At 54.5% G+C, this 23,156-nt stretch overlaps 1 long non-coding RNA gene across 1 annotated transcript; it reads right to left on the bottom strand.

Moving 5' to 3' along the window:
- Positions 1–9,518: 9,518 nt before the first annotated feature.
- On the bottom strand, positions 9,519–17,107 carry LOC139276321 (uncharacterized). The gene is made up of 2 exons (XR_011595907.1): positions 16,421–17,107; positions 9,519–12,167 (listed from the first exon to the last, which is right to left on the bottom strand). It is a non-coding gene; the product is annotated as an uncharacterized lncRNA (long non-coding RNA).
- Positions 17,108–23,156: the final 6,049 nt, after the last annotated feature.

A 23,156-nucleotide genomic window follows, 5' to 3' on the forward strand; every position in this document is an offset into this window, starting at 1 on the left:
CTGGGGGGGAGACAGGGAGAGAGAGAGACTGGGGAGGGGGGAGGAAGAGAGAGAGAGACTGGGGCGAGAGAGAGAGAGAGAGAGAGAGAGACTGGGGGAGAGACATTGACTGGGGTAGGGAGAGAGAGTCTGGGGGGGGGGAGAGAGAGAGAGACTGGGGGAGAGAGAGAGCGAAAGAGACTGGGAGAGAAAGAGATACTTGGAGAGAGAGAGAGAGAGATAGAGACTGGGGGACAGAGAGGGAGAGAGTGACTGGGGGAGCGAGAGGGGCCCTGGGGAGCGAGAGGGGCCCTGGGGAGCGAGAGGGGGACTGGGGAGCGAGAGGGGGACAGGGGAGCGAGAGGGGGACTGGGGAGGAGACAGAGAGAGACTGGGGAGAGAGAGAGAGACTTGGTGGAGAAAGCGAGAGAGGGACTGGTGGAGAAAGAGAGAGAGAGACTGGTGGAGAGGGCGAGACTGGGGGAGAGAGAGAAAGAGACTGGGGGAGAGAGAGAATCTGGGGGAGAGAGAGAGAGAATCTGGAGGAGAGAGATAGAGAATCTGGGGGGGAGAGAGAGAGAGACTGGGGGAGAGAGAGAGAGAGACTGGGGAGAGAGCAAGAGAGACTGGGGGAGAGGGAGAGAGACTGAGGAGAGAGAGAGACTGAGGGGAGAGAGAGAGCAACTGGAGGAGCGAGAGAGAGGGACTGGAGGGGAGAGAGAGAGCGACTGGGGGAGAGAGAGAGAGACTGGGGGAGGGAGAGACTGACTGGGGAGAGAGGGAGAGAGACTGAGGAGAGAGAGGGACTGAGGGGAGAGAGAGACTGAGGGGAGAGAGAGAGCGACTGGAGGAGCGAGAGAGAGGGACTGGAGGGGAGAGAGAGAAGGACTGGAGGGGAGAGAGAGAGGGACTGGAGGGGAGAGAGAGGGACTGGGGGGGGAGAGAGAGAGGGACTGGGTGGGAGAGAGAGAGGGACTGGGGGGGGTGAGAGATAGGGACTGGGGGGGAGAGAGAGAGGGACTGGTGGGAGAGAGAGAGGGACTGAGGGGAGAGAGAGAGAGGGACTGGAGGGGAGATAGAGGGACTGGGGGGGAGAGAGAGAGGGACTGGTGGAGAGAGAGACAGAATGGAGGTAGAGAGAGAGGAACTGGGGGGAGAGCGAGAGGGACTGGGGGGAGAGAGAGAGGGACTGGGGGGGAGAGAGAGAACGACTGGTGGGGAGAGAGAGGGAGACATGGGGGAGAGAGAGAGACAGGGGAAGAAAGGCAGAGAGAGAGAGACTGTGGGAGAGAGAGAGACTGGGAGAGAGAGAGAGACTTGGGGGAGAGAGAGAGAGACTTGGCGGAGAGAGAGGGAGAGACTGGGAGAGAGAGAGAGAGAGAGAGAGAGGCTGGTGGAGAAAGAGAGAGAGAGACTGGTGGAGAAAGAGAGACTGGTGGAGAAAGAGAGAGACTGGTGGAGAAAGAGAGAGAGAGACTGGGGCGGGGGGGAAGAGAGAGAGAGAGACTGGGGCGGGGGGGGGAAGAGAGAGACTGGGGGCAAGGGGAAGAGAGAGAGAGACTGCAGGGGAGAGAGAGAGACTGGGGTAGGGAGAGTGAGACTCGGGGGAGAGAGAGACTGGGGGAGAGAGAGAGAGTGAGACTGGGGGAGAGAGAGAGAGAGAGACTGGGATTGAGAGAGAGACAGAGAGAGAGACTGGGAGAGAGAGAGAAACAGAGAGAGACTGGGGGACAGAGAGAGGGAGAGATTGACTGGGGGAGCGAGAGGGACCGGGGGAGCGAGAGGGGCCCTGGGGAGCAAGAGGGAGACTGGCGTGGGGCAGAGAGAGTGAGGGACTGGAGGAGAGACAAACTGGGGGGGAGACAGGGAGAGAGAGATACTGGGGAGGTGGGAGGAAGAGAGAGAGAGACTGGGGCGAGAGAGAGAGAGAGAGAGAAAGAGACTTGGGGGAGAGAGAGAGAGACTTGCCGGAGAGAGAGGGAGAGACTGGGAGAGAGAGAGAGAGAGAGAGAGAGAGAGAGAGAGGCTGGTGGAGAAAGAGAGAGAGAGACTGGTGGAGAGGGCGAGACTGGGGGAGAGAGAGACTGGGGGAGAGAGAGACTGGGAGAAAGAGAAAGAATATGGGGGAGAGAGCGAGACTGGGGGAGAGAGATAGAGACTGGGTGAGAGAGAGAGAGATTGGGCGAGATAGAGAGACTGGGGGGAGGGAGAGAGAGTCTGGGGGGAGGGAGAAAGAGTGACGACTGGGGGGGAGGGAGAGAGAGACTGGTGGGGAGGGAGAGAGAGACTGGGGGGAGGGAGAGAGAGAGTGGGGGGAGGGGGAGAGGGAGACTGGGGGGGAGGGCGAGAGAGACTCGGGGAGGAGGGAGAAAGAGACTGGGGAGGGGGGAAGAGAGAGAGACTGGGGCGGGGGGGGAAGAGAGAGAGAGAGACTGGGGCGGGGGTGAAGAGAGAGAGAGAGAGACTGGGAGCAAGGGGAAGAGAGAGAGAGACTGCGGGGGAGAGAGAGAGACTGGGGTAGGGAGAGTGAGACTCGGGGGAGAGAGAGACTGGGGGAGAGAGAGAGAGAGTGAGACTGGGGGAGAGAGAGAGAGAGAGAGACTGGGATTGAGAGAGAGACAGAGAGAGAGACTGGGAGAGAGAGAGAAACAGAGAGAGACTGGGGGACAGAGAGAGGGAGAGATTGACTGGGGGAGCAAGAGGGACCGGGGGAGCGAGAGGGGCCCTGGGGAGCAAGAGGGGGACTGGGGCATGAGAGGGGGACTGGGGAGCGAGAGGGAGAGACTGGGAGAGAGAGAGACTTGGGGAGAGCGACTAGGGGGAGAAAGAGAGAGACTGGTGGAGAAAGAGAGAGACTGATGGAGAAAGAGAGAGACTGCGGGAGAGAGAGAGAGAGAGAGGCTGGGGTAGAGAGAGAGAGACTGTGTGAGAGAAAGACTGGTGGAGAAAGAGAGAGAGAGACTGGTGGAGAAAGAGAGAGAGAGAGACTGGTGGAGTGGGCAAGACTGGGGGAAGAGAGAGGGAGACTAGGGGAGAGAGAGAATCTGGGGGAGAGAGAGAGAGACTTGGTGGAGAGAGAGGGCGAGACTGGGAGAGAGAGACAGAGAAACTGGGAGGGGTGGAGTGAGAAAGCGCGGCTGGTGGAGAAAGAGAGAGAGTGACTGGTGGAGAAACAGAGAGAGACTGGTGGAGAAACAGAGAGAGACTGGGAGAGAAAGAGAGAGAGACTGGTGGAGAGGGCAAGACTGGGGGAGAGAGAGAAAGAATCTGTGGGAGAGCGCGAGACTGGGGGAGAGAGAGAGAGAGAGTGGGGGGTTGAAAGAGAGAGAGACTGGGGGGAGGAAGAGAGAGACTGGGGAGAGGGAGAGAGACAGGGGAGAGGGAGAGAGACAGGGGGGGAGGGAGAGAGAGACTCGGGGGGGAGGGAGAGAGAGACTGGGGAGGGGGGAAGAGAGAGAGAGAGAGATTGGGGCGGGCGGGAAGAGAGAGAGAGATTGGGGGCGGGGGGAAGAGAGAGACTGGCGTGGGGCAGAGAGAGTGAGGGACTGGAGGAGAGAGAGAGAAACTGGGGGGGAGACAGGGAGAGAGAGAGACTGGGGAGGGGGGAGAAAGAGAGAGAGAGACTGGGGCGAGAGAGAGAGAGAGAGAGAGAGACTGGGGGAGAGACAGTGTCTGGGGTAGGGAGAGAGAGACTGGGGGGGGGAGAGAGAGAGAGACTGGGGGAGAGAGAGAGAGAAAGAGACTGGGAGAGAGAGACCGGGAGAGAGAGAGAGAGAGATAGAGACTGGGGGACAGAGAGGTAGAGAGTGACCGGGGGAGCGAGAGGGGCCCTGGGGAGCGAGAGGGGGACTGGGGAGCGAGAGGGGGACTGGGGAGTAAGAGGGGGACAGGGGAGCGAGAGGGGGACTGGGGAGGAGACAGAGAGAGACTGGGGAGAGAGAGACTGGGGGAGAGAGAGAGAGAGGGACTGGTGGAGAAAGAGAGAGAGACTGTTGGAGAAAGAGAGAGAGAGACTGGTGGAGAGGGCGAGACTGGGGGAGAGAGAGAGAGAGACTGGGGGAGAGAGAGAATCTGGGGGAGAGAGAGAGAATCTGGGGGAGAGAGATAGAGAAACTGGGGGAGAGAGAGAGACTGGGGAGAGAGCAAGAGAGACTGGGGGAGAGGGAGAGAGACTGAGGAGAGAGAGAGACTGAGGAGAGAGAGAGACTGAGGGGAGGGAGAGAGCGACTGGAGGAGTGAGAGAGAGGGACTGGAGGGGAGAGAGAGAGCGACTGGGGGAGAGAGGGAGAGACTGGGGGAGAGAGAGACTGGTGGAGAGAGAGAGAGACTGGGGAGAGAGCGAGAGAGACTGGGGAGAGGGAGAGAGACTGAGGAGAGAGACTGAGGGGAGAGAGAGACTGAGGGGAGAGAGAGAGCGACTGGAGGAGCGAGAGAGAGGGACTGGAGGGGAGAGAGAGAGGGACTGGAGGGGAGAGAGAGTGAGACTGGAGGGGAGAGAGAGAGAGACTGGAGGGGAGAGAGAGAGAGGGACTGGGGGGGAGAGAGGGACTGGGGGGAGAGAGAGAGGGACTGGGGGGGAGAGAGAGGGACTGGAGGGGTGAGAGAGGGACTGGGAGGGATAGAGAGAGGGACTGGGGGGGAGAGAGAGAGGGACTGGTGGAGAGAGAGACGGAATGGGGGTAGAGAGAGGGACTGGGGGCAGAGCGAGAGGGACTGGGGGGAGAGAGAGAGGGACTGGGGGGAGAGAGAGAACGACTGGTGGGGAGAGAGAGAGGGACTGGTGGAGAGAGAGAGACGGAATGGGGATAGAGAGGGACTGGGGGCAGAGCGAGAGAGACTGGGAGAGAGAGAGAGAGACTTGAGGGAGAGAGAGAGAGACTTGGCGGAGAGAGAGGGAGAGAGAGAGAGCGAGGCTGGTGGAGAAAGAGAGAGAGAGAGACTGGTGGAGAAAGAGAGAGAGACTGGTGGAGAAAGAGAGAGAGCTACTGGTGGAGACCGAGACTGGGGGAGAGAGAGAATGGGGGAGAGAGAGAATGTGGGAGAAAGAAAAAGAATATGGGGGAGAGAGCGAGACTTGGGGAGAGAGATAGAGACTGGGTGAGAGAGAGAGAGACTGGGCGAGATAGAGAGACTGGGCGAGATAGAGAGACTGGGGGGAGAGAGAGTCTGGGGGGAGGGAGAAAGAGTGACGACTGGGGGGGAGGGAGAGAGAGACTGGTGGGGAGGGAGAGAGAGAGTGGGGGGAGGGAGAGAGGGAGACGGGGGGAGGGAGAGAGAGACTCGGGGAGGAGGGAGATAGAGACTGGGGAGGGGGGAAGAGAGAGAGAGAGACTGGGGTGGGGGGGAAGAGAGAGAGAGAGACTGGGGCGGGAGGGAAGAGAGAGAGAGAGACTGGGGACGAGGGGAAGAGAGAGACTGCGGGGGAGAGAGAGAGACTGGGGTAGGGAGAGTGAGACTCGGGGGAGAGAGAGACTGTGGGAGAGAGAGAGTGAGACTGGGAGAGAGAGAGAAACAGAGAGAGACTGGGGTCAGAGAGAGGGAGAGATTGACTGGGGGAGCGAGAGGGACCCTGGGGAGCAAGAGGGGGACTGGGGCGTGAGAGGGGGACTGGGGAGCGAGAGGGAGAGACTGGGAGAGAGAGAGACTTGGGGAGAGTGACTTGGGGAGAGAGAGAGAGAGAGAGCGACTTGGGGGAGAAAGAGAGAGACTGGTGGAGAAAGAGAGAGACTGATGGAGAAAGAGAGAGACTGCGGGAGAGAGAGAGGCTGGGGGTAGAGAGAGAGAGACTGTGTGAGAGAAAGACTGGTGGAGAAAGAGAGAGAGAGACTGGTGGAGAAAGAGAGAGAGAGTAGTGGAGAGGGCAAGACTGGGGGAAGAGAGAGAGAGACTAGGGGAGAGTGAGAATCTGGGGGAGAGAGAGAGAGACTTGGTGGAGAGAGAGGAAGAGACTGGGAGAGAGAGACAGAGAGACTGGGAGGGGGGGAGTGAGAGAGCGCGGCTGGTGGAGAAAGAGAGAGAGTGACTGGTGGAGAAACAGAGAGAGACTGGTGGAGAAACAGAGAGAGACTGGTAGAGAAAGAGAGAGAGACTGGTGGAGAGGGCGAGACTGGGGAAGAGAAAGAATCTGGGGGAGAGCGCGAGACTGGGGGAGAGTGAGAGACTGGGCAGGTGAAAGAGAGAGAGACTGGGGGGGGAGGGAGAGAGAGACTGGGGGGGAGGGAAAGAGACAGGGGAAAGGGAGAGAGAGACTCGGGGGGAGGGAGAGAGAAACTGGGGAGGGGGGGGAAGAGAGAGAGAGAGAGACTGGGGCGGGCGGGAAGAGAGAGAGAGATTGGGGGCGGGGGGAAGAGAGAGACTGCGGGGGGGGGAGAGAGAGACTGGCGTGGGGCAGAGAGAGTGAGGGACTGGAGGAGAGAGAGAGAAACTGGGGGGGAGACAGGGAGAGAGAGAGACTGGGGAGGTGGGGAGGAAGAGAGAGAGAGACAGTGACTGGGTTAGGGAGAGAGAGACTGGGGTGGGCAGGAGAGAGATAGACTGGGGGAGAGAGAGAGAGAAAGAGACTGGGAGAGAGAGAGAGACTGGGAGAGTGAGAGAGAGAGATAGAGACTGGGGGACAGAGAGGGAGAGAGTGACTGGGGGAGCGAGAGGGACCGGGGGAGCGAGAGTGGCCCTGGGGAGCGAGAGGGGGACTGGGGAACGAGAGGGGGACTGGGGAGCGAGAGGGGGACAGAGGAGCGAGAGGGGGACTGGGGAGGAGACAGAGAGAGACTGGGGAGAGGGAGAGAGACTGGGGGAGAAAGAGAGAGAGAGACTTCGGGAGAGAGAGAGAGACTTGGTGGAGAGAGAGACATGGTGGAGAAAGAGAGAGAGGGACTGGTGGAGAAAGAGAGAGAGAGACTGGTGGAGAAAGAGAGAGACTGGTGGAGAGGGCGAGACTGGGGGAGAGAGAGAGAGAGAGACTGGGGGAGAGAGAATCTGGGGGAGAGAGAGAGAGAATCTGGGGGAGAGAGATAGAGAATCCTGGGGGGAGAGAGAGAGAGACTGGGGGAGAGAGAGAGACTCGGGGGAGTGAGGGAGAGAGACTGGGGGGGAGGGAGAGAGAGACTGGGGGGGAGAGAGAGAGAGACTCGGCGGGCGGGGGAGTGAGAGAGAGACTGGTGGAGGGGGAGAGAGAGACTGCGGGGGGGGGGAAGAGAGAGACTGGGGGGAGAGAGAGACTGCGGGAGAGAGAGAGAAACTGGGGGGGGAGAGACAAAGAGAGAGATTGGGGAGGGGGGGAGGAAGAGAGAGAGAGACTGGGGAGAGACTGGGGGAGAGAGAGAGAGACTGGGGGAGAGAAAGAGATAGAGAGACATGGAGAGAGAGAGATACTGCTGGAGAAAGGGAGAGACTGCTGGAGAGAGGGAGAGACTGATGGACAAAGAGAGAGAGAGACTGGTGGAGAAAGAGAGAGCGTGATGGGTGGAGAGAGAGAGAGACTGGTGGAGAGAGACTGGTGGAGAGAGAAAGACTGGGGGAGAGAGAGAGCGACTGGGGGAAGAGAGAGAGAGACTGGGGAAGAGAGAGACTGGGAGAGAGACTGGGGGAGAGAGAGAGAGACTGGGGAGAGAGAGAGACTGGGGGAGATAGAGAGAGACTGGGGGAAAGAGAGAGAGACTGGGGAGAGAGTGAGAGACTGGGGGAGAGAGAGACTCGGGGAGAGAGAGAGACTGGGGGAGAGAGAGAGAGACTGGGGGAGAGATAGAGAGGGAATGGAGGGGAGAGAGAGAGACTGGGGGGGAGAGAGAGAGGGACTGGAGGGGAGAGAGAGGGACTGGAGGGGAAAGAGAGGGACTGGGGGGGGAGAGAGAGGGACTGGGGGGGGAGAGAGAGAGGGACTGGGGGGGGATGAGAGAGAGGGACTGGGGGGAGAGAGAGAGGGACTGGGGGGAGAGAGAGAGGGACTGGGGGGGAGAGAGAGAGGGACTGGAGTGGAGAGAGAGGGACTGGGGGGGAGAGAGAGGGGGACTGGTGGAGAGAGAGACGGAATGGGGGTAGAGAGAGAGGGACTGGGGGGAGAGCGAGAGGGACTGGGGGGAGAGAGAGAGGGAATGGCGGGAGAGAGAGGGAGACATGGGGGAGAGAGAGACAGGGGAAGAGAGGCAGAGAGAGAGAGACTGTGGGAGAGAGACTGGGAGAGAGAGAGAGAGACTTGGGGGGAGAGAGAGAATGGGGGAGAGAGAGAGAGTGAGACTGGGGGAGAGAGAGAGAGAGTGAGACTGGGATTGAGAGCGAGACAGAGAGAGAGACTGGGAGAGAGAGAGAAACAGAGAGAGACTGGGGGACAGAGAGAGGGAGAGATTGACTGGGGGAGCGAGAGGGACCGGGGGAGCGAGAGGGGCCCTGGGGAGCAAGAGGGGGACTGGGGCGTGAGACGGGGACTGGGGAGCGAGAGGGAGAGACTGGGAGAGAGAGAGACTTGGGGAGAGAGACTTGGGGAGAGAGAGAGAGAGAGAGCGACTTGGGGGAGAAAGAGAGAGACTGATGGAGAAAGAGAGAGACTGATGGAGAAAGAGAGACTGCGGGAGAGAGAGAGAGAGGCTGGGGGTAGAGAGAGAGAGACTGTGTGAGAGAAAGACTGGTGGAGAAAGAGAGAGAGAGAGACTGGTGGAGAGGGCAAGACTGGGGGAAGAGAGAGAGAGACTAGGGGAGAGAGAGAATCTGGGGGAGAGAGAGAGAGACTTGGTGGAGAGAGAGGGAGAGACTGGGAGAGAGAGACAGAGAGACTGGGAGGGGGGGGAGTGAGAGAGCGCGGCTGGTGGAGAAAGCGAGAGAGTGACCGGGGGAGAAACAGAGAGAGACTGGTGGAGAAACAGAGAGAGACTGGTAGAGAAAGAGAGAGAGACTGGTGGAGAGGGCGAGACTGGGGGAGAGAGAGAAAGAATCTGGGGGAGAGCGCGAGACTGGGGGAGAGAGAGAGAGAGACTGGGGGGGTGAAAGAGAGAGAGACTGGGGGGGAGGGAGAGAGAGACTGGGGGGGGAGGGAGAGAGACAGGGGGTGAGGGAGAGAGAGACTCGGGGGGGAGGGAGAGAGAAAGAGACTGGGAGAGAGAGACTGGGAGAGCGAGAGAGAGAGATAGAGTCTGGGGGACAGAGAGGGAGAGAGTGACTGGGGGAGCGAGAGGGACCGGGGGAGCGAGAGGGGGACTGGGGAGCGAGAGAGGGAGAGGGGAGCGAGAGCGGGACAGGGGAGCGAGAGGGGGACTGGGGAGTAGACAGAGAGAGACTGGATAGAGAGAAGACTGGGGGAGAAAGAGAGAGAGAGACTTGGGGAGAGAGAGAGAGACTTGGTGGAGAGAGAGAGAGACTTGGTGGAGAAAGAGAGAGAGGGACTGGTGGAGAAAGAGAGAGAGGGACTGGTGAAGAAAGAGAGAGAGAGACTGGTGGAGAGGGGGAGACTGGGGGAGAGAGAGAGAGAGAGACTGGGGGAGAGAGAGAGAGAGACTGGGGGAGTGTCGAGGAAATATTTAGCTTAAATTAACTCAGGCGGAGACGTTCAGAACTGCACTTCGAGAGAATTTATTTTAAAATGCGAGATATATCTCGGAGAGCCTGCTTGGACCGTACCAAGGCAAAAACTCTGCCGTACAGGCAAATTGTCCCTATCTTTATACAGAAATTGAATACAGAAATATAAAAGGAATCTTATTCATTAGTCCCGCGAGTACAAAGGTCGTCTCGGGAGGTACACACTATCTTTCCTTGCATAGTTTCTCTCTGTTCACAGTCTGATAAGCAGAATAAAAGAGACTCCCTTTTAATACCAGATGGTCATTTAATTGCATTTCTAAGTTTCAAGGCTAAAAAGGCGTGGCTATTTTTCTAATCCTATTATTTCTTTAAGCATAGCAAAAACAGAATTTAACCCTTCCCTTTTCCATAAGCCATAGATTCATAGATTCTTTCTTCCACAATTCCCTCCTTGTTGATCTTTTTATTTTTTAGATCAACACAATTTCCTATATTCTCTTCTTGAGCAAAAGGGGGTTTATTACTTGACTAATTACATTTTTTAATTTTACCCACATTCCGCAAAGGATTATTAATAATACAAGCATAACCAGACCTACGATTACTATGGGGTGTATAGCAAGCTTCAGTACTGCTGTAGCTTTAGGGGACCATCCGGTAAACACATCCCACCAGTGGTGTACTGTCAAAGAGGTGACTTCATCTGCGATTCTCACTAGTTGCCCCTTCTTGTAACTCATTTCGATTCTAAATTGGTGGATGTCTCTGCCTTGCTTCGACAGAGCTTCCTCAATTTTCTTGTCATTACGTATCAAATTGTGCAGTTTGGTCAGATTAATTACAGGTGGTAAGGGTTCAATCTTGTGCATAGACAGATATTTTTCTACATTTTGCCATTGCCCAAAGGTATAAGTTCTTTTTACTTCAGGGTCATACAGGGTGTAGACTCTTCTCACGCATTTATTAATGGGGGGTTTATACAAAATTCCATCCAGATAGACAGGTTTATTTCCTGTCACACAGATCTCATTATGTCCTATTTCCGTAATATCAGTGTCATTTGTTGGCTTTAATTCCCATTTACATACTCCAATGGAGTGCTGCAGTGAGCATGGTTCGTATATGGCGGTCTGATAGGGACATACCATTCCGAATGGCCACCTAGCACATCCCCTCTGGTGATGTGTCATATTCTTCTCATCCACCCAATCTCCTTTAAATTCTGGGTACCAGAAGTTCTGTCCAAACAGCTGGGGCATTACTTGGAACTGATACCAAATTTATTTTCGTGTCATACTTACTATCTCCACAGTAACGTTACATCCTTTTGAATTACAACTGGTATATCTTTTTTGAGGGTTAATGGTTAAATTAAGAAGCTTATCTCTTTTGTTAATTTCCAGCAACCTTTCCCATGTGTTAGCATGGAAGGATAATATTTTCCTTTCTAACTCGGCTCTTAATAGCTGTCTGATCATTTCTTTAAACAGGCAATGGGTGTACTTGTTTACTCCCTGTTGTTCTTTCATTAGGTTCTCTATTTCCTTCCCTATCCCTTCATTCTGTTGCCAGGTCATTTCATTTATGACGTAACCTGATATCTGTAATTGCTGTAATCCTTCATCCCAGGCATTTCTGATTTTTATATCTTCCCCTACCAGTCCTCCGACGGCCTGGATTTTATTTTGTAGGGTCTCGATATCCATGGAGTTCAATGCTCCTATTCCTGCTCCTACTCCACCTAACACAGTCTCTAATACATCCCGTTTCTTTCTTTGGGGTCTTTCTTTTTCAAAAGATACCTTAACACTGGTTGTGTGGCAACCATCTTCTTTCTTTGGGGGATATTCACCGGGGTGTTATTCATGCACAACATCCGCTGCCCTTCTACCATACTTGTAAATGAATAACGGAGGAAGTCTTTTCTCTCATCCGGCCCTCCTATGTACCCCCATCTCTTGTTTTTCCCTGTGCTCCCGGTACACTTCATCCACACATCGGCCTGGTATTCTATGAACAACTGATACCCTTTCCCCAATATAAATTGGAACTCCCCTCTTTCTTCCTTCATTCCACATGCCTCACATCGTGCCGTAAAATTCCCTACCTTACAACTTTGGCCTACTGGGCATAGAAAATTGCCTTGCTGCCTCATACTATTACTTCTTTCCCATACCATATTTCCCTTCCATACTCTTCCTTCTTTTAGGACTTCTTCCTCCTGCCGGGAGTTCCCTGTCGCTAAAATGATCAGTATACCTAACGTCCATTTATAATTTTTCCAAGAGTCCCTTCCCATCTTCCCTTTCTTGTTTGTTTCTATACCACTCTTGAATTAAGTCGTTACAATAATAACACGTCCACACGATAGTAACAGTGACCCAAATAATAAAGGCCCAAACTGGCACACAAATGAGCTCTGACATCCGTCCGTGAGTTTTGGGCAATAATTTCAAGTCCAAATATTTAATACAAGAGCAGGTACAGTTCTTTCAGCGAGAAGATGGCTGTTTTCTTAGTCGGGCAACCGTAGTACGTCCTGGTTCAATGCCTTTTCCTTCGGCTGTAATTCGTCGGGGAAATAATATTTACAGCGGGTTGCATGCACCCAGTTCGGGTGCTTTTCCAACTTCAAAGCAGTTCGTGTTGTGAGAATTATCTGATACGGTCCTTTCCACCTAGGAGAAAACGATTCTTTATTTAATGATTTTACTAACACTTGATCTCCAGGTCTGAAAGATGCATATTTCCTTCCGACGGGGGCACCTGTGTCTGCTTTATTTGTTCATGCAGACTCCTTGCTATTTCACACATGGCCTGAGCATACTTTAGTGATTTTTCATCATTCCAAATTAATGCTATTTTTTCATCTGCCAGTGGTGGTTTTACGCCAGTAGGCATTGGTCTTCCCAATAAGGCTTCATGTGGTGTTAAATCAGTGTTTCGGTTTTTCTGGTTTCTCATTGTATACAATACAAATGGTAAGGCATCTGGCCACTTCAGTCCAGTCTCCTGACATACCTTGGTAAGGGTAGATTTTATTATCCCATTTACTCTTTCTACCATTCCCGAGGACTATGGCTGATATGGTATATGTAACTTCCACTGGAACCCTAACGCTTCTGCAAGGTTTTGCACTATTTTTCCGGTGAAGTGGGTTCCCCTGTCACTGTTGATTCCCATAGGTATCCCATATCTTGGTACTATTTCTTTAAATAGAATTTTTACTACTGTTCGGGCATCGTCTCTCCTAGTGGCGTACGCTTCCACCCACCTTGTGAACATATCTACTATGACTAATAGATACTTAAGACCTGATACTGGAGGCATGTGGACAAAGTCAATTTGCAAATTTTCAAAGGGCATACTTGGTTGGGGTAGATGATCATATCCAGCAGGTGTTTTACCTCTGTTATTTTGTTGACAAATTTGGCATGTTCTAGCAACTTTCTCAATTACTACTGTTATTCCTGGTGCATACCACTGTGCATTAATAGCATGTAGCATCCCTCCTTTGCCCATGTGAGCCTGACCGTGTGCTAGGTGAGACAGGGACAAAAATTGAGATCTAGGGCAAACAGTTCGCCCATCAGGGTGATACCAAATGTCGTTTTTGAGGAAACAACCCTGGTTTTCCCAAGTTCTTCTTTCTTGCATAGTAACTTGTTGTTGGGCAGTTTTAAGTTGTTGGATGTCAAGTACCTGTGGAGGGGAAACTGAGACTGCTTGAAGGCAGTCTGCCTGTGCCGAAGCGGCCTGTTTGGCTGCCTCGTCAGCCCTCCTATTTCCTACTGATACTTCATCCTCACCGGTTGTGTGAGCTGCACATTTGATAACGGCTACCTTACTTGGCAACTGAATGGCGTCAAATAGATTAAGCACCAGTTGAGAGTGCTTAATATGCTTTCCACCAGAGGTGATAAAGCCTCTGTTTTTCCACAGTTGTCCAAAATCATGGACTACACCGAATGCATATCTAGAATCAGTATAGATATTAGCAGTTTGATCTTTAGCTATTATACAAGCTCTAGTGAGGGCAAACAATTCAGCAGCCTGAGCCGAGGTTCCGGGAGGCAGGGCGAATGCTTCAACAGTTTCGTGGGGATTTACAATCGCATAGCCTGCTAAAAACAAATCATCCGACGGCCTATGTGATGATCCATCCGTATAGAGAATAAGATCAGGATTGTCCATGGGCTCTGTGAGCAAATCTGGTCTTGGTAAGGTGGCTACTTCCACCGTTAACAGACAATCATGCTGGTCTGGATCCTCTACTTCTTTAGTAGGAAGAAAGGTGGCTGGGTTCACTACCGGTGCACGTCGAAAGGTATAGTTAGGGTGTGACAGCAGTAATACTTCATAACCTGTTCTTCGAGACGCTGTAAAGTGTTGTGTGGCAGCTGAATTCAAAAGTAATAACACAGCATGGGCTGTAATGACAGTACATGGATAGTCCAAAACAATAGGTACCGACTTCTCCACCATGACCGCAGTAGCAGCTACAACACGTAGACATGCTGGCATTCCCCTTACTACTGGAGGCAGCAAAACCGAATAATAAGCCACTGGTCTATTTCCCCCACCATGTTCTTGGGTTAGTACTGCTGTTGCAAATCCTTCTTTCTCATTCACATACATCTGAAAAGGTTTACCATGGCTTTCTTTAACTGTTTAAATGCCTCCTCTCTCTCTGGGGTCCACTCCACCTTGGGTGGGGCATCATTTAGGGCAGCTGATCTTAGGACCGCATCCCATTCTCGATTCTTTCTGGTCCTAGCTGCCTCTGCCCTTGAGATATGTGAAAACCCAGGTACTGGACTTGAGTCTGACAAAATTGTAACTTTTGTAACGACACTCGGTGCCCTCTTTCACATAGGTGCTGTAACAGTTTCAGGGAATCTTGCATGCACCTGTATCTGTGGCTAGAAGCCACAAGCAAATCGTCCGCATACTGCAGCAGTACAGACTGGTCTGATAATGAACAGTCTTCGAGGTCTCTTTTTACTGCTGCTGCATATACTGCGGGGCTTTCGGTATATCCTTGGGGCAACCTGGTCCATGTGTACTGCTGCTTCTTGTGGGTGAAAGCAAACAGATATTGACTTTCTTGATTTAACGGGATAGAGAAAAAAGCTGAACACAGGTCTATTACAGTAAAGACACTTGCTGTTGGTGGTATAGCAGATAGTATAATGTTGGTGTCCGGTACCACAGGGGTGATAGGGACTACTATCTTATTAATAGCTCTCAGATCTTGCACAAATCTCCATTCCTACAATCGGACCCATATCTTTAGGTTTCACTGGCGGTTTTACAGCCAATGTCAGATGGGGTGTCGAGTTCGCTTCTCTAAACCGCGGTTGCTGTAAGGGTGTCAAATCGATGGCTACCCCCAATCCTTCTGGTCCAAAATAAATGCGGGGCATAGCTTCTACTATTTCTTCTATTTTTAAAAAGGATTGTACCAGACACTGGTAAGTTTCAGCTTTTTGTCGAGTGCACCAGGCTGTACAGTGAAGCTGAACTGCCTCAAAGCTTGTCAAAATTATATATATCAATTAGAGTCAAATTTAGCTTTTAAGTTTTGTATAACTTCATGTATCAAGGGGGAATAGAAGTTGCCATTCAATTGCCAACAATAGAGGGCAGCCTTTTCTTTGTTATCCTCCCTTTTCTCTTCTTCAATCCCATTAAAGAACTGATGAATTTTATTTAGAGGGAGCTCCATGTACATTCCTTCCTTTGTGCAATAAATTGTGGCTCCCAGTTTGCACAAAGTCTGTCTTCCCAATAAAGGGAGCGGCGTTGTTTTAGAGACTATCAAAGTCTCATCATTAACTGATTGTCCTTCAATTATCAATTTGGTAGGTTCAGATAAAAATTATTTCATGGGGATACCGACCACACCCATACTTAAGACGGTGGTGTTGCTTACAGATAATCCCACAGAGGATGGTACAGAAGACATAGTAGCACCGGTATCCACCAGGAACTTCACATAAGTGTCTCCTACTTTTACTACTGCCAGAGGGTTTTCTTCTATGTCTGCCGATAAGCGGAGGGCTGCCGCCTGTACCACTAAGCCTCCGGGGCATCCCTATGCTGATTATTCTGTGCCTGTCCTCATCCCTTTTGCTGATTTACTGACCTGTTTTAGCTTTATTTTCCTTATAGGTAAATAGTCCCTCTCTATCCATGTTAGCCAGTACTGTAACTGTCTCTTTCCAACTTTTTCCTTGCCAGTCCAAAACCTTTATTTTCAATGTTCTTGCTTGTTGTGGCAACATACAATTTAACAAGGTTTGCACTGCCAAAGGTTCATCTTTTACCCCTTGCCAAGAGGACCCATATGCTGCCTGCAGTAATAATTTCACATCTCCGGGGAGGAGGTTATAAACGGTACAGGTTTTCTCAAGCCAGTTGTGAAAGGCTACTGGCTTCTTAACAGGATTAGGGGCGGCTGATATTTTTTTTTAAAACAATTCTCCATATAATCTTTATCCCAAGTGGGGTCCCCTGTCCCATTTTTGGTGGTCTGTCTCCATTCCTCAATTAAGGACAATTTAAAACTTCCTCCATATGGCCAATCCCCATCAGACCAACCGTACAAATTGCTACTAAACGTTACCGCGTATCTGTCGTCTCCTGTTTCTTTAATTACAGTGTCCGCCGGCGAGCCGGGCGGCACAATGGGATCTCCTACCTTCTCTCGTTGCTTTACTACCTTACGGATTCTTTTCTCAGTCTTAGGATGTACTTTCATTCTTTCAGTCGAGAGGTCGTCCTTCTTTCCTTTTCTAGGAGCTGGGCGCGAGCGCCCGGCTCGACTAGAGCCGTTTCCCATTCTTCCGGGTGCAACGTCTCGCGATCTTTTCTGAAATGAGAGTTAGGACAATCCTACAAAATATACAATAATTTACAAAGCGCTCACCGGTGTTCTCTTTTCTGCTCAGCTCGGGGTCTCCTTTTGCCTTTTTGTTATTTTAGCTTCTTTGCGGTAGCTACCTTATGCCTCACCCCCAGGGGATCTCGGCGGCCCGTCCCCCTTTTAGCTAGGACGGCCTAGGCACCTTCCTCCTTTCAGCTAGGAAGGTCCTTAAAATTCCTCTTTTCTCTTTAAAAGTTAAATTTAGTTCTTTTGGATCTCGTTTTTTAGAGATCCTGCCGGACTACGCCAGAATCTGTCGAGGAAATATTTAGCTTAAATTAACTCAGGCGGAGACGTTCAGAACTGCACTTCGAGAGAATTTATTTTAAAATGCGAGATATATCTCGGAGAGCCTGCTTGGACCGTACCAAGGCAAAAACTCTGCCGTACAGGCAAATTGTCCCTATCTTTATACAGAAATTGAATACAGAAATATAAAAGGAATCTTATTCATTAGTCCCGCGAGTACAAAGGTCGTCTCGGGAGGTACACACTCTATCTTTCCTTGCATAGTTTCTCTCTGTTCACAGTCTGATAAGCAGAATAAAAGAGACTCCCTTTTAATACCATTGCATTAATTGCATTTCTAAGTTTCAAGGCTAAAAAAGCGTGGCTATTTTTCTAGTCCTATTATTTCTTTAAGCATAGCAAAAACAGAATTTAACCCTTCCCTTTTCCATAAGCCATAGATTCATAGATTCTTTCTTCCACAGGGAGAGAGAGAATCTGGGGGAGAGAGAGAGAGAATCTGAGGGAGAGAGAGAGAGAGAGACTGGGGGAGAGAGCGAGACTCGGGGGAGGGAGGGAGAGTGACTGAGGGGGAGGGAGAGAGAAACTGGGGGAGAGAGAGAGAGACTCGGCGGGCGGGGGAGTGAGAGAGAGACTGGGGGAGTGGGAGAGAGAGACTGCGGGGGGGGGGAAGAGAGAGACTGGGGGGGGGAGGGAGAGACTGCGGGAGAGAGAGAGAAACTGGGGGGGAGACAGAGAGAGAGAGAGAGAGATTGGGGAGGGGGGAGGAAGAGAGAGAGAGACTGGGGAGAGAGACTGAGGGAGAGAGAGAGAGACTGGGGGAGAGACTGGGGGAGAGAAAGAGATAGAGAGACATGGAGAGAGAGAGATACTGCTAGAGCAAGGGAGAGACTGGTGGAGAGAGGGAGAGACTGATGGAGAAAGAGACTGGTGGAGAAAGAGAGAGAGTGATGGGTGGAGAGAGAGACTGGTGGAGAGAGAGAGACTGGGGGAGAGAGAGAGAGACTGGGGGAGAGAGAGAGCGACTGGGGGAGCGAGAGAGAGGGACTGGAGGGGAGAGAGAGAGGGACTGGAGGGGGGAGAGAGAGGGACTGGAGGTGAGAGGGAGAGGGACTGGAGGGGAGAGAGAGAGGGACTGAAGGGGAGAGAGAGAGGGACTGAAGGGGAGAGAGAGAGGGACTGGGAGGGGAGAGAGAGGGACTGGGGGGGAGAGAGAGAGACTGGGGTAGGGAGAGAGAGAGGGACTGGGGGGGAGAGAGAGGGACTGCGGGGGAGAGAGAGAGAGACTCGGGGGAGAGAGAGACTGGGGGAGAGAGAGAGAATGAGACTGGGGGAAAGAAAGAGAGTGAGACTGGGGGAGAGAGAGAGAGAGAGACTGGGATTGAGAGAGAGAGACAGAGAGAGAGACTGGGAGAGAGAGAGAAACAGAGAGAGACTGGGGGACAGAGAGAGGGAGAGATTGACTGGGGGAGCGAGAGGGACCGGGGGAGCGAGAGGGGCCCTGGGGAGCGAGAGGGGGGCTGGGGCGTGAGAGGGGGACTGGGGAGCGAGAGGGAGAGACTGGGAGAGAGAGAGAGACTTGGGGAGAGAGAGAGAGCGACTTGGGGGAAAAAGAGAAAGACTGGTGGAGAAAGAGAGAGACTGGTGGAGAGAGAGAGAGAGGCTGGGGGTAGAGAGAGAGAGACTGTGTGAGAGAAAGACTGGTGGAGAAAGAGAGAGAGAGAGAGAGACTGGTGGAGAAAGAGAGAGAGAGAGATTGGTGGAGAGGGCAAGACTGGGGGAAGAGAGAGAGAGACTAGGGGAGAGAGAGAATCTCGGGGAGAGAGAGAGAGACTTGGTGGAGAGAGAGGGAGAGACTGGGAGAGAGAGACAGAGAGAGACTGGGAGGGGGGGAGTGAGAGAGCGCGGCTGGTGGAGAAAGAGAGAGAGTGACTGGTGGAGAAACAGAGAGAGACTGGTGGAGAAACAGAGAGAGACTGGTAGAGAAAGAGAGAGAGATTGGTGGAGAGGGCGAGACTGGGGGAGAGAGAGAAAGAATCTGTGGGAGAGCGCGAGACTGGGGGAGAGAGAGAGAGAGTGGGGGGTTGAAAGAGAGAGAGACTGGGGGGGAGGAAGAGAGAGACTGGGGGGAGGGAGAGAGACAGGGGGGGGGAGAGAGAGACTCGGGGGGGAAGGAGAGAGAGACTGGGGAGGGGGGAAGAGAGAGAGACTGGGGCGGGCGGGAAGAGAGAGAGAGATTGAAGGCGGGGGGAAGAGAGAGACTGGCGTGGGGCAGAGAGAGTGAGGGACTGGAGGAGAGAGAGAGAAACTGGGGGGGAGACAGGGAGAGAGAGAGACTGGGGAGGGGGGAGGAAGAGAGAGAGAGAGACTGTGGGAGAGAGAGACTCGGAGAGAGAGAGAGACTGGGGGAGAGAGAGAGGCTGGGGGAGAGAGAGAGAGGCTGGGGGTGAGAGAGAGGGACTCGGGGGGGGGGGGGGGGAGAGAGAGGGACTGGGGGGAGATAGAGAGGGACTGGGGGGAGATAGAGAGGGACTGTGGGGGAGAGAGAGAAAGGGACTGTGGGCGAGAGAGAGGGACTAGGGGGGAGAGAGAGGGACTGGCGCGGAGAGATAGAGGGAATGGGGGAGAAGAGAGAGGGACTGGGGGGGAGAGAGGGGGGGACTGGGGGAAGAGAGAGAGACTGTGGGGGAGAAAGACTCGGAGGGAGAGAGATTAGGGGTGAGAGAGAGAGACTGGGGGCGAGAGAGAGAGAGTGAGACCGGAGGGGAGGTGGGGGAAGAGAGAGAGACTGGGGGAGAGAGAAAGAGACTGGGGGAGAGAGCGAGAGAGAGACTGGGGGGGTAGAGATAGAGAGAGACTGGGGGAGAGAGAGAGAGACTGGGGTAGAGAGAGAGTGACTGGGGGAGAGAGAGACTCAAGGAGAGAGAGAGACTGGGGCGAGAGGGAGACTAGGAGGGAGAGAGATTGGGGGACAGACAAGGGGGAAGAGAGACAGGGGGGGGGAGAGAGAGACGGGGTCGAGAGACTGGGGTGGGGGGAGAGAGAGAGAGAGAGAGACTGGGGGAGAGAGAGAGACTGGGGGGGAGAGTTAGACTCGGGGAGAGACTTGGGGAGAGAGAGAGAGACTGGGGGGGAGAGAGAGAGAGACTCGGGGGGGGGAGGGAGAGAGAGACTGGGGAGGGAGGGAAGAGAGAGAGACTGTGGTGGGGGGAAGAGAGAGAGAGACTGAGGGCGGGGGGGAAGAGAGACTGCGGGGGGGGCGGGGAAGAGAGACTGGCGGGGGAGGGGAGAGAGTGAGAGACTGGAGGAGAGAGAGAGAAACTGGGGGGGAGACAGGGAGAGAGAGAGAGACTGGGGAGGGGGAGGAAGAGAGAGAAAGACTGGGGCGAGAGAGAGAGAGAGAGAGAGACTGGGGGAGAGAGAGTGACTGGGGTGGTAAAAGAGAGAGAGACAGGGGGGGAGGGAGAGAGAGACTGTGAGGGAGGGAGAGAGAGACTGTGGGGGGAGGGAGAGAGAGACTCGGGGGGGAGGGAGAGAGAGACTGGCGTGGGCAGAGAGAGTGAGGGACTGGAGGAGAGAGAGAGAGACGGGGGGGAGACTGGGGGAGAGACAGTGACTGGGGTAGGGAGAGAGAGACTGGGGGGGGGAGAGAGAGAGAGACTGGGGGAGAGAGAGAGAGAAAGAGACAGGGAGAGAGAGAGAGACTGGGAGAGCGAGAGAGAGAGATAGAGACTGGGGGACAGAGAGAGAGAGAGTGACTGGGGGAGCGAGAGGGACCGGGGGAGCGAGAGGGGCCCTGGGGAGCGAGAGGGGCCCTTGGGAGCGAGAGGGGGGCTGGGGAGCGAGAGGGGGACTGGGGAGCGAGAGGGGGACAGGGGAGCGAGAGGGGGACAGGGGAGCGAGAGGGGGACAGGGGAGCGAGAGGGGGACAGGGGAGGAGACAGAGAGAGACTGGGGAGAGAGAGAGAGACTTGGTGGATAGAGAGAGAGAGACAAAGTGGAGAAAGAGAGAGAGGGACGGGTGGAGAAAGAGAGAGAGAGACTGGTGGAGAGGCGAGACTGGGGGAGAGAGAGAGAGAGACTGGGGGAGAGAGAGAATCTGGGGGAGAGAGAGAGAGAATCTGGGGGAGAGAGATAGAGAATCTGGGGGGGAGAGAGAGAGAGAGACTCGGGGAGAGAGAGAGACTCGGGGGAGGGAGGGAGAGAGAGACTGGTGGAGGGGGAGAGAGAGACTGCGGGGGGGGGGAAGAGAGAGACTGGAGGGGAGAGAGAGACTGCGGGAGAGAGAGAGAAACTGGGGGGGGGGGAGACAGAGAGAGAGAGAGACTGTGGGAGAGAGAGACTCGGAGAGAGAGAGAGACTGGGGGAGAGAGAGAGGCTGGGGGAGAGAGAGAGAGGCTGGGGGTGAGAGAGAGGGACTCGGGGGGGGGGGGGGGGGGAGAGAGAGGGACTGGGGGAGATAGAGAGGGACTGGGGGGAGATAGAGAGGGACTGTGGGGGAGAGAGAGAAAGGGACTGTGGGCGAGAGAGAGGGACTAGGGGGGAGAGAGAGGGACTGGCGCGGAGAGATAGAGGGAATGGGGGAGAAGAGAGAGGGACTGGGGGGGAGAGAGGGGGGGACTGGGGGAAGAGAGAGAGACTGTGGGGGAGAAAGACTCGGAGGGAGAGAGATTAGGGGTGAGAGAGAGAGACTGGGGGCGAGAGAGAGACCGGGGTAGAGAGAGAGAGAGTGAGACCGGAGGGGAGGTGGGGGAAGAGAGAGAGACTGGGGGAGAGAGAAAGAGACTGGGGGAGAGAGCGAGAGAGAGACTGGGGGGGTAGAGATAGAGAGAGACTGGGGGAGAGAGAGAGAGACTGGGGTAGAGAGAGAGTGACTGGGGGAGAGAGAGACTCAAGGAGAGAGAGAGACTGGGGCGAGAGGGAGACTAGGAGGGAGAGAGATTGGGGGACAGACAAGGGGGAAGAGAGACAGGGGGGGGGAGAGAGAGACGGGGTCGAGAGACTGGGGTGGGGGGAGAGAGAGAGAGAGAGAGACTGGGGGAGAGAGAGAGACTGGGGGGGAGAGTTAGACTCGGGGAGAGACTTGGGGAGAGAGAGAGAGACTGGGGGGGAGAGAGAGAGAGACTCGGGGGGGGGAGGGAGAGAGAGACTGGGGAGGGAGGGAAGAGAGAGAGACTGTGGTGGGGGGAAGAGAGAGAGAGACTGAGGGCGGGGGGGAAGAGAGACTGCGGGGGGGGCGGGGAAGAGAGACTGGCGGGGGAGGGGAGAGAGTGAGAGACTGGAGGAGAGAGAGAGAAACTGGGGGGGAGACAGGGAGAGAGAGAGAGACTGGGGAGGGGGAGGAAGAGAGAGAAAGACTGGGGCGAGAGAGAGAGAGAGAGAGAGACTGGGGGAGAGAGAGTGACTGGGGTGGTAAAAGAGAGAGAGACAGGGGGGGAGGGAGAGAGAGACTGTGAGGGAGGGAGAGAGAGACTGTGGGGGGAGGGAGAGAGAGACTCGGGGGGGAGGGAGAGAGAGACTGGCGTGGGCAGAGAGAGTGAGGGACTGGAGGAGAGAGAGAGAGACGGGGGGGAGACTGGGGAGAGACAGTGACTGGGGTAGGGGAGAGAGAGACTGGGGGGGGGAGAGAGAGAGACTGGGGGAGAGAGAGAGAGAAAGAGACAGGGAGAGAGAGAGAGACTGGGAGAGCGAGAGAGAGAGATAGAGACTGGGGGACAGAGAGAGAGAGAGTGACTGGGGGAGCGAGAGGGACCGGGGGAGCGAGAGGGACCGGGGGAGCGAGAGGGGCCCTGGGGAGCGAGAGGGGCCCTTGGGAGCGAGAGGGGGGCTGGGGAGCGAGAGGGGGACTGGGGAGCGAGAGGGGGACAGGGGAGCGAGAGGGGGACAGGGGAGCGAGAGGGGGACAGGGGAGCGAGAGGGGGACAGGGGAGGAGACAGAGAGAGACTGGGGAGAGAGAGAGAGACTTGGTGGATAGAGAGAGAGAGACAAAGTGGAGAAAGAGAGAGAGGGACGGGTGGAGAAAGAGAGAGAGAGACTGGTGGAGAGGGCGAGACTGGGGGAGAGAGAGAGAGAGACTGGGGGAGAGAGAGAATCTGGGGGAGAGAGAGAGAGAATCTGGGGGAGAGAGATAGAGAATCTGGGGGGGAGAGAGAGAGAGAGACTCGGGGAGAGAGAGAGACTCGGGGGAGGGAGGGAGAGAGAGACTGGTGGAGGGGGAGAGAGAGACTGCGGGGGGGGGGAAGAGAGAGACTGGAGGGGAGAGAGAGACTGCGGGAGAGAGAGAGAAACTGGGGGGGGGGGAGACAGAGAGAGAGAGAGAGAGATTGGGGAGGGGGGGAGGAAGAGCGAGAGAGACTGGGGAGAGAGACTGGGGGAGAGAGAGAGACTGGGGGAGAGAAAGAAATAGAGAGACATGGAGAGAGAGAGATACTGCTGGAGCAAGGGAGAGACTGGTGGAGAGAGAGAGAGACTGATGGAGAAAGAGAGAGA

The sequence above is a fragment of the Pristiophorus japonicus genome, chromosome 11 (assembly GCF_044704955.1).
Source record: "Pristiophorus japonicus isolate sPriJap1 chromosome 11, sPriJap1.hap1, whole genome shotgun sequence".
NCBI lineage: Eukaryota > Metazoa > Chordata > Chondrichthyes > Pristiophoridae > Pristiophorus > Pristiophorus japonicus.